Source organism: Scyliorhinus torazame, chromosome 16 (assembly GCF_047496885.1).
Source record: "Scyliorhinus torazame isolate Kashiwa2021f chromosome 16, sScyTor2.1, whole genome shotgun sequence".
Taxonomy (NCBI): domain Eukaryota; kingdom Metazoa; phylum Chordata; class Chondrichthyes; order Carcharhiniformes; family Scyliorhinidae; genus Scyliorhinus; species Scyliorhinus torazame.
The window spans coordinates 138760514-138771575 of NC_092722.1; the positions used below are offsets into that span (position 1 = coordinate 138760514).

Consider the following 11062-nt stretch of genomic DNA (forward strand, 5'->3'; position numbering starts at 1 on the left):
ACCCATCTCACTGCTGAATGCAGACGCTAAAATACTGGCCAGAATCCTAGCCAAAAGGTTAGAAGACTGCGTACCTGAGGTGGTCGCAGAGGACCAGACGGGCTTTGTCAAAGGTAGACAGCTTACCTCGAACATCAGGCACCTGCTGAATGTGATAACGACCCCCTCCGGGGAGAGAACACCAGAGGTGATCGTCTCCCTAAATGCAAAAAAGGCCTTCGACGGAGTCGAATGGAAATACCTCAGAGAGGTACTGGACGGTTCGGGCTTGGAACAGGGTTCACCTCCTGGATAAAACTTCTATACAACGCTCCCATGGTGAGCGTACGGACCAACAATACCAACTCCCGATACTTCCAGCTGCACAGGGGCACCAGACAAGGATGCCCACTGTCCCAGCTGCTTTTCACTCTAGCGATCGAACCACTAGCAATCGCGCTCAGAGCAGCAAAAAGCTGGAGGGGGATCCGAAGGGGAGGCAGAGAGCAGAGTCTCACTCTATGCAGATGACCTGCTCCTCTACATTTCGGACCCACAAAGCAGCATGGACGGAATCATCGCGCTCCTGAAAGAGTTTGGCGCCTTCTCGGGCTACAAACTCAACATGAGCAAAAGCGAGATCTTCCCGGTACACTCACAAGTAGGTGGGGCAGCACTAATGGGACTGCCGTTTAAACAAGCCCGACTCAAATTCCGCTACCTGGGATCCAAATAGCCCATGACTGGAAAGGGATCCACAAATGGAACCTCACCAGTCTGACAGAGGAAGTAAAAAAGGACCTGCAAAGATGGAACATACTCCCACTCTCCCTCGCGGGGAGAGTCCAGATGATCAAAATGAATGTGCTGCCCAGGTACCTCTTCCTAGACAGATCCATCCCGATCTACATCCCCAAGGCCTTTTTCAAAGCACTAGACAAACTAATCATGGTGTTCGAATGCGGGGGAAGAATGCTAGGATCCCAAAGAAGGTCTTACAAAAAACGAAATCCAGTGGGGGGCTAGCCCTCCCAAACCTACAACTTTCCCACTGGGCGGCGACGGCCGAGCGAATAAGGGGATGGATCAAGGAGCCAGAAGCCGAGTGGGTGCACGTGGAAAAGGCCTCCTGCATGGGGACCTCCCACCGGGCCCTCGCCACGGCAGCACTCCCATCTCCACCCAAAAAACACTCCAGCAGCCCGGTGGTAATAACCACCCTGGAACCAACTACGGCAACAATTTGGCCTGACCAGAATGTTGGGTAAAGCTCTCATCTGCAACAACCACAGGTTCACGCCAGCGCTGACTGATGCCACCTTCAAAAGGTGGGGACAGGACAGAAGGACACTGACAGTCAGGGACCGATACACAGACGGCAGGATCGCAACACTGGGCGAACTGACAGAGAAATTCCAGCTAGCCAGGGGGAACGAGCTAAGGTACCTGCAACTAAAAAACTTCCTACGAAAGGAGACAGGGACATACCCACAACCACCACGACAGACATTACTGGAAGAGTTACTGGACGCAAGCATACTAGATAAAGGAAACTGTAGTGACATGTATGACCGACTGGTAGAAGGGGCCGACAGCGTACTGGATGCAACAAAAATGAAGTGGGAGGAGGACCTGGGGATTGAAATAGGATGGGGACTCTGGAGCGAAGCACTGCATAGGGTCAACTCCACCTCCACGTGCGCAAGGCTCAGCCTGACGCAACTAAAAGTGGTACATAGAGCCCACTTAACAAGAACCCGTATGATTAGGTTCTTCCCGGAGGTGGAGGACAGATGTGAACGGTGCCAAGGAGGCCCAGCCAACCACGCCCACATGTTGTGGTCCTGCCCCAGACTTGCAGGGTACTGGACAGCCTTCTTCGAGGCAATGTCCAAAGTGGTGGGGGTGAGGGTGGAGCCATGCCCGAAAGTGGCGGTCTTCGGGGTTTCAGACCAGCCAGAACTATTCCTGGGGAGGAGGGAAGACACCCTTGCCTTTGCCTCCCTGATCGCCCGCCGTAGAATCCTGTTCGGCTGGCGGTCAGCAGCACCACCCAAAGCTGCAGACTGGCTGTCCGATCTCTCGGAACCTCTCCAAATGGAGAAAATCAAATTCGCCATCCGAGGGTCAGACGACGGCTTCCACAGAACGTGGGAGCCATTCACCCAATTGTTCCGGGACCTGGTTGTGGCCAACGAACAAGCAGAAGAATAGCCAGGTAGCCATGAAACAGGGGAGAGTAGCCAAAGCATGAGAGGGAGAGATAGACCGGGCGAGGGGGGGGGACAGCTAAATCTAAGAGGAAGGAAAGGCGAGCCACGGGAGAGGGGGAGGGGGTTGCAGGAGCGGGGAGAGTGGGGGGAAGAGGGAAGAGGCAGGGAACAATAGAGGAGAGCCAGGGAGGGGGATGGGGGAGGCAGGTAAACGTTAACAAACTTATCGTCCAAAGGAACAGAGAAAACGGGGAAGACGGGAGGGCCGCAGAAGCGGAACGAGACGACAACGGCAGCGAACTCCATCTGGGGGAAGCAAGGGACGACAACACCACAAACCGATGCCTACTTATGTGTGTAAATAATTTTGCCAAGTGTACAGAGTTGCTGCTGTTGAGCGGGGGCATAATACTGTCCGATGGCTTCTCAGGGAAAATTAAAATGTCAGCAGCAGCAGCGACCCGTAGGGGAGTGGGGGGGAGTGCTCCGTTGGGAGGGTGTGGAAAGACTGAGGCGCGTGGAGTCAAGTCTAGTCAATTGCTATTGTATATTCTCTTTTTGCACTATGTTAATATTCACTCTATTTTGCTGTGTTAGGATTATAACTATATATTATGAAAAACTTTGCAAAACTTTAATAAAAAAATATATATTTTTAAAAAAATCATTGCCCATAGTCCCCTCTGCAGCCAGGTGCCATGGGCTGCAAAGTCGCACCCTCCTCCCTGGCACTCCCATCCCCGGCATTCCCACTCCCCGGCACCTCCCCTCCCCGGCACCCCCCCTCCCCAGCACCCACCCTCCTCGGCACCCCTCCTCCCCGGCACCCCACCTCCCCGGCACCACCCCTCCCCAGCACCCCACCTCCCCGGCACCCCTCATCCCCGGCACCACCCCTCCCTAGCACCCCACCTCCCCGGCACCCCTCATCCCCGGCACTCCCCCATCCCTGGCACCCCCCCCCCCCATCCCCGGCACCCCCCGTCCTTGGCACCCCCCATCCCCAGTACCCCCCTCCCCGGCACCACCCCTCCCTGGCACCTCCCCTCCCCGGCACCCCCCCCCCCCTCCCCGGCACCCCCCCTCCCCAGCACCCCCCTCCCCGGCACCATCCCTCCCTGGCACCACCCCTACCCGGCACCCCCCCCCGCCCCGGCACCCCCCTGCCCCGGCACCCTCCGTCCCCGGCATCCCCCCTCCCCGGCAACCCCCCTCCCCGGCACCCCCCCCTTCCCTACACCACCCCTCCCTGGCACCCCCCTTCCCCAACACTCCCATCCCCGGCACTCTCAACTCCGGCACTCCCATCCCCGGCACTCCCATCCCCGGCACCACCCCTCCCCAGTGATTTGGAGCAGCCCCGGGGCCCATTGCGTCATGCCGATCCTCGCCATTCTGCGAGGTGTGCGGCACGATTCCCGTCGGCGCGATTTTTGGACTGCCGGAGAATATGGGAGAAAATTATGTTATCGCTGTCAGTGGGATTCCCTATTGATGCCACCCCAAACTGCCGGGAAACCTACAGGTGCGGATTCACTGCTGGCGGGAACTGAGAACCCCACCACTAGTGAATGGCTGGAGAATCCCAGCCTTTATAGAAACACATCTACTGATATCCCCATATCACGTACCTAATGTGACATGCTATTACATCGCTCTTAACTGGCCACTATGAGCAGTGAGGCCCAAGTTCCTGATGAATCATCTTAATACTTGAGGCACCCTCAATAATGACGCATAGAGATTAAACTGTAAAGAAGGCTTTATTAGACTACTAACTATGCTACAGCTATGGACGAGAGCTGACTGCTATACAGACCATGAGGCAGGCCTTTATGTATGGCTCCCAGATGGGCAGAGTCAGAGGCGGAGTCCCCAGGGTTCCAAGCCCGGTCTTAAAGGGGACATCACCTTACATGATGATAAGGCAGTAACCGTTCATCACAATACTGCAGTATAAGGACTGGCTGGCACATATGGGGTTAATGTGGAGCTGAGAACCGCATCACGCACACAATGCTGGAAGAGAACACATGTCCCACACCGAGGGTTCAGTCTAATGTTGGACAGAGCTGTGTGCAGAAGCAAGCATGGAGACAACTCTTAGCTTGAACTTTTTCTACCTGCATATGGTTCTTATTGTTAATAAATACATACGGTGAACCTATGTCAGACTGCAAAGGACTTCTCGTGGCAGCATGTAGGAGCGGGCTGCTCATAAGGTAGCTCCCACCAGCGTTCTTGCTTTTTGGACATTTCTGTCCAGTTCACAGGGGATTTCGGTGGTCAAACCCAGCCCATCTAATTAGATTAGGCATCTGTCAACGAAGGTATGTTGAAAGTTGGTGGCTGCGCCTAACTGGGATGATGCTGGGTTGGTAAACGGTTTATTGGGAGCAATCCCGGACTTGGACATGCACTGACTGATTATAGATGGAGATTTTCATTGTGAAATAGAGCCGAAGGTTGACAGGTCAAGCCCCAAGTCGATGCAAAGGTCGAGGATGGCGAATGATCTGGTAGGGTTTATGGAGCATATGGGGATGGTGCATCTGTGGAGGTTCAGGAACCTGGCAGGGAGGGAGTACTCCTTCTTCCCGCCCGTGTATTCGGTGTATTCCAGAATCGATTTCTTTGTGGTGAGTCAGGCGGTGCTAATGGAGGTGGTGGGGGCAGAGTACGCTGGAATTGTGATTTTGGACCATGTGCCACATTGGCTGGAGATGAGGCTTAGCTCGGGGCAGGTGCAGAGGCCGGGTTGGAGGTTAGATTCAGGTCACTTGGCGGATAAGCATATTGTGAAAAGGTGGGACTGGTGATTGAGAGTTAGGTGGAGCTTAATCAGAACGGGGAGGTGTCGGTGGCCACGTTCTGGGAGGCATTGAAGGCAGCGGTTCAAGGGGAGATTATCTTGTTCAAGGCTCACAGGGATAGAAGGAGGAGGGAAGAGCAGACGGCTGGGGACAAGATAGCTGAGGTGGATAAGAAATACTCGGGGGATCCCACAAAGGAGTTGTTGGCAGAGAGGAAAAGGCTGTGGGGGACAGCTGCTGAGAGCGAGGGAGCACAGTATGAGTACAGAGAGAAGGTGAGCCAGATGTTGGCCCATCAGTTGTGACGGCAGGTGGCAGCTAAGGAAATGTTAATGATGTGGGCGGAGAATGGGAAGGTGGTGTCAGAGCCGGGGAGGATAAACGAGGTGTTCAGGGGGTATTACGAGAATTTGTCTAAGGCTGAGCCAGGTGGAGAGGAGGAGAATATGGGATGATTTTTGTATGAGTTGGAGTTCCTAGAGTTGGATGAAGAGAAGAGGCAGGCATTGGAGGAGCCACTGGGACTGAGGGAGGTGATAATCATTATCAGAGGAATGTAGTCAGGGAAGGCCCCGGTACCAGGCGGCTATTCGCCGTAGTTGTGGTAAACCACATTATTGTGTTCATTGTATTATATTCACTGTGCTGTGTTGTACATGGCTGGGCTTGTCCAGGCTGGCTCCGCCTGTGGCTCCTCCCCTCGGGGCTTCTGGATAAAAGTGGCAAGACTCCGCCTCCAGACCCAGTTCGGGTCCAGAGGCAGGAGGCTTGCTGCTTAGTGTATTAAAGCCTCAGTTACGTTTATCACTCGTCGCCTATTATTGATGGTGTATCAGTAGTTTTATAAGTTGCTCGCGACAGAGTTGACCCCTCACCGGCTGGGGATGTTTAGTGAGATGGTGGAGCGGGGGGAGTTGCCAGAGACATTGACACAGACATCAATTACACTGTTCCCGAAGAAGGAGAAGGATCTGCTGGAGTGTGGGTCGTACAGGTCCATCTTGTTTTTGAATACAGACAGGAAAGTATTAGTGACAGTATTGGCACTGAGGATCGAGGGGTGTGTGTCAGGAGTGGTCTCTGAGGATCAAATGGGTTTTGTGAAGAGCAGGCAGCTCTCTAGTAGTATCAGGAGGCTGTTAACTGTAGTTATGACTCCGTCAGGGGGGACGGGAGGCAGTGGTTATTGTTTCTATGGAGAAGGGTGGAGTAGAGGTACCTGTTTGAAATTCTGGGAAGGTTTGGGTTTGGGCCAAAGTTTTTGGCGTGGATGCGTCTTTTGTATGTATCCCCGTTGACAAGTGTATGTACAAATGAGATGAGCTCACCGGGATTTGGGTTACATCGGGGAATGAGGCAGGGGTGCCCGCATTGGCAATTGAACCCTTGGCGATGGCCCTTCGGGGATCTGCTGAGTGGCAAGGGATTGCGAGGGGGGTGGGGGGCGGGTGTTGTTGTACATAGACGGCTTGTTGCTTCCTGTGTCGGACCCGCTGGAACGTATGGGCAGGATCATGGGCCTTCTAGAGAGATTTGGGGCCTTCTCCGGGTATAACCTGAATGTTGGGAAGAGCGAAGTGTTTCTGTTGAATGTGACGGGGCGGGAGGCCGATTTAGGAGCATTGCCTTTTAGGGTAGCTAGAGGGAGGTTTTGTTAGTGGAGGAGGTTTTTAAAAAATATATTTTTTTTTATTCTCCATTTTCACATTTTCTTCAGACTTTACACCCCACCAACAGACAGTAAACGGTAACAAATACAATGTCAATCCCCTTATTAACAACAACGATCCCATCCTCCCCCCCCCCCCCCAAACAACGGCCCACCTGACAATATAAGCATCAAATAAAACAAACCCTCCCAAGGTGGAAAAAAAGAAAAAGGAATCAGGAACTGCCTATGATCACCATTGACATATACAGTCCACTCCAACCCCCCCCCTAATATTCAATGCCATCCAATCACCGAAAGAGTACCGTGAATGACACCCATGAATCGTAGACACCCCCCCACTTCCCCTCCCAGACTCTTCCCATCCACTTCCTCTTGCAAACTCCTCCCCCAACCTCAGTTCCTTCCCCCAACAGTTCACCCCGGCTAGACTCATCAAAACCTGTTCTACCAGGCTCCGATGGCCGCAGCCCCTCCTCCCACCTCACTCCCATTCACTGGCCGGCTTAAACCGGCCAGCGTGGAGGCCCCCGCCCCGGTCTCCTTCCCCCTTACCCAGTCCCAGGAAAACCAAGAAATCCCCTTTAGCCCACAACCCCAGCATACACACCCAAGCCCCAAAGGACCATCATTTCAAATGAAAGTCTCAACTCTTCCCTTGTCCAAATATACAGGGTCGACTCACTTAGTACATACACCAACACGCAGTGAAAAATAAAGTTACATGAGGCTACATCGGTACACGACCCGCTCTCAGTCCCATTTCTCAATTTTGCCACAGTCCTTCTGCCTTCGCAAACTCCTCCGCCGCTTCCGCCGTCCCAAAATAAAAGTCCTTCGATTTGTAGGTCACCCTCAACTTAGCTGGATATACTATGCCGCACTGCACCTTGCTGATGTACAGTGCTTTCTTCACCCAGCTGAGGCAGCCCGCCTCCTCGCCAGCTCCACCGTAAAGTCCTGGTATATGCGTATACCAGCTCCAGCTCACTGCACCACCCGCTTCTGCTTTGCCCAACACAGGACCTTCTCCTTCACGCTATACCTACGGAAACACACAGTTACTACTCTTGGCGGCCTCCATGACCGATGAGCCTGATCCAGTTCATATCGAGATGGATCGTCCCCCTCTCCTAATAGCTTCGCCAACATCGTGGCAAAATACTCCATCGGCCTCGGGCCTTCCACCTCTTCGGGCAGACCCATGATCCTCAGATTCTGCCGCCTGGGCCGCCCTCACCAGGGCAATCGCCTCCTCCACCAGCACTTTCAATACCGGCCCCATCTCCTTCTTCATCGCTTCCATGTGTTTTGTGAACTGTTTCTCAAGTTCCACAGCCATCACCTTGGTCATTTCTTCTGCTGTGAGCAATGTGGCCTCCCCTGGTGCTCCGGCCTCCGCTTTCCTTACAGTTCCTGCGCTGACTTTTCCACTCACTGGCGGACTTTCATTAACCCCCTTTTTCACGGCCGTTTTTTCCCCAAACTTGGACATTTCTCCTCCCTGTCCCTTCTTACAGCTTTTTCAGCCTCCGTTGCCCCCGGGACCGGGTGTTAAAAACTCTGAAATTTCTATTCCCGAGCGGGAGCCCTCCAGTGTGCGGCTGCCTCCCGCCCGCCGTCATCGGAAGCTTAGTGGAGGAGGTTAAGGGGGATTTTAAGAGGTGGGACTCTTTGCACTTGACATTGGTAGTGAGGGTACAGATGGTGAAGATGAATGTGCATCCAAGGTTCCTGTTTACCTTTCAGACCCTCCCAATCTTTCTCCCTGAGGCCTTCTTCTGGAGGGTGGAGGCACTGATCTCGGAGTTCATGTGGGTGGGGAAGGTGCCGAGGGTGAAGAGAGCTCTGTTGCAGAGGCAGAGACACAAAGGGGGATTGGCGCTCTCAAAGCTGCTGCATTACCAATTCCGGTGAATGTGGTGAAGGTGAGGGCTGTCATGATGCTATTTCAGGAGTTGCTCATCATGGGGGAGGGAGAGGGGAGGGGATAAAAGGGGGAAAATTGTACAAACTGTGGACTGTAATCTTATGGAGTGCGAATTTTGATTTTGCTGGTACATGTGTTTGGAATAAAATACCTTCATAAAAACATTGGTGGCAACAAGGTACGGTTGGCAATCATTTGGCAGAACCAGAAGGTTCACGAGGCTCAATTGAAGCAAAGGTGGAGGAGTCAGCCTTGGCGGAGACAGACTCGGCGGGTGTGGCCGCTCCTATTACGGTGGGAATGCTGACTGGAGTGCTGGCGCAAGAGTTTGAAAAGCAATTCAAGAAACATTTTGATAAGCAAGGAAAGGTGATGATGGAAACCCCCAAAAAGTAAATCGAGGAGGCACTTGGCCTGATTCAGGGGAAGCTGGGAGAAACCTTGGAGGCTGTGAAGGAACATGGAGAGGTTCTGAATGGTGTAGAGGCGGCCTTTTCACAGCATAACGGTCAAATCACCTCATTGGAAGCTGAGATATTGCTTGTGGAGGAGAGGAGCAAGAACCTGAAGGCAAAGGTAGATGACCTGGAGAACAGGTCGTGGAGACAGAACCTCAGAATTGTGGGCTTGCCGAAGGGGCTGGAGGGCTCGAGGCTGACTGAGTACCTTTTTCAGATGTTCACCAAGTTGGTGGTGGGGGGGGGGGGGGGGGGGGGGATGGGCAAATGTGCCCTCCAGAGTTGGATCGGGCCCACTGAATACACCGGCAGTTGCCTCGGGCAAAGGAGCCTCTGCGGGAAGTGATTCTTAGATTCCACAGCTTCCAGGAGAAGGAACGGGTTCTGCAATGGACCAAAGTGAATCGGGACTCGAGGTGGGGAGGAAGCATCATCCAGATATACCAGGATGTCAGAGCAGAGTCTTTTTTAATGTAATTTTTTAGAAACTTATTCAAACAGTTACAACACATAAATAATTCGGGGAACATGCTCCCCAATTCAAAGTTTTACAGTTTTTACAAGTTTTCCCGCTTTTTCACCCCTCGCCCCCCTCTCCCCCACATCCCTCTCCCTTCCGCGATGAACAGCTCCTCAAACATGGCCACGAACAGTACCCACTATATCTCAAAGCCCTCCGCTGAGCCCCTGAGTTCATACTTGGTTTTTTCCAACCGGAGGAAATCATAGCCAGGCCGCCACCCCTGGCAGAATTGCAGACCGCCCTTCGAATAAAACTTTCCATCAGGCAATCAGAGAGGTGAAGGCCACGACATCGGCCTTCCTCCTTTCCATTAGCTCCGGCTTCTCCAATATCCCAAAGATCACCACCATCGGGTCTGGCCCAACCTCCTCGCCCACAATCTTTGTTAGTGTGTAGGAGCTAAGTAGGCGAGGCAGTGAGCTGCCTTTAATAAGGTGAAGTCAGCGCTATACAAGAGCAAAGTAAGATTTGGAGTGGTTTACTTTTGGGTCAAACGACCATTTTTTCAATACATCGGTGGAGGCGGAGGCTTTCGTCAAGGAGCAGCACCTGGAATTAATTGAAAAGGTTTGATTGGAACTTTAATGGGGGTGGATGGAAAGGGTTTGTTGGAGATGTTTTGTATTTTGTATATATAGTATGGAGGGAGATGAGAGGGTCAATATTGTTGTGGGTAGTAGTTAAGGTAACAGTATGGAGAATACATGGCCCCCGATGGGAAGTTAAGCATTGCAAGGGTGTCGAATGTTGTTATCCATTTGCAATGGGGGTAGGCTAGGGAGCATATATCCTGGCCGGGGGTTGCCTCACTAGGAGCAAAGGTTCAGCTAGTGAACACGAGTGAGGGAGGGAAGGGGCTGCAACCTGTTGGACCTGTTTGGACAGGGTTCATGAGTCTAGCTTGTTTGTTTAGTGGGGTAAGGGGGTTGGGGAGGAGGGAGTATTGTGCTCTGGTAGGCAATTTTCAGGTTTATGCGGAGGGGGGGAAGGGGGCAGGGGAAGGGGGAATGGGTAGAGATCTGACAGTGACCAGGGGTTTACCTTTGTCTTGCATTATGCGTGGGGTTGGTAGCCATCTTGGGTGGGCCTTGGGCCTAGGTATTTGGCAGAAGAACTGGATATTCCTTCACAGTGAAAATGGCTCACTTGGGTTGGTGGCGGGGAGGGGGGAGGGGTAGCTGAGAGCCCCCTAATTAGACTTGTCACTTAGAACGTAAGGTGTTTGGGTGGTCCAGTGAAAATATTGAGAGTTTTCTCTCACCTGAAGAATTTCAGGGCTGATGAGGTGCTTTTGCAGGAGAGTCACTTGCGAATGAGAGAGGGGCGGGATTTCCATGAAGCGGGGCGATGGCCCGAACCCGGCGCCAAAAACATCGCGAATCACTCCAGCGTCAGGCCCCCCAAAACGTTGCAAATTCTCCGGCCAGGAATGGGCTAGTAGCGGCTTGACGCCATTCGCAACGGCGTCACCTGTCAC

General features: G+C 53.1%; 1 protein-coding gene across 2 annotated transcripts in view; it reads right to left on the reverse strand.

Moving 5' to 3' along the window:
• inpp5a (inositol polyphosphate-5-phosphatase A) overlaps positions 1–11062 on the reverse strand; it is a 752293-nt gene that overhangs the window by 740104 nt on the left and 1127 nt on the right. The window contains exon 1 of one of the 2 annotated variants that reach the window (XM_072479144.1): positions 10847–10964. The exons of the other annotated variant lie outside the window; for it this stretch is intronic. The gene's annotated coding sequence lies outside the window, so the exon portion shown is untranslated. Of the gene's footprint in view, positions 1–10846; positions 10965–11062 lie in introns of those variants that run through there. 2 annotated transcript variants of the gene reach the window in all.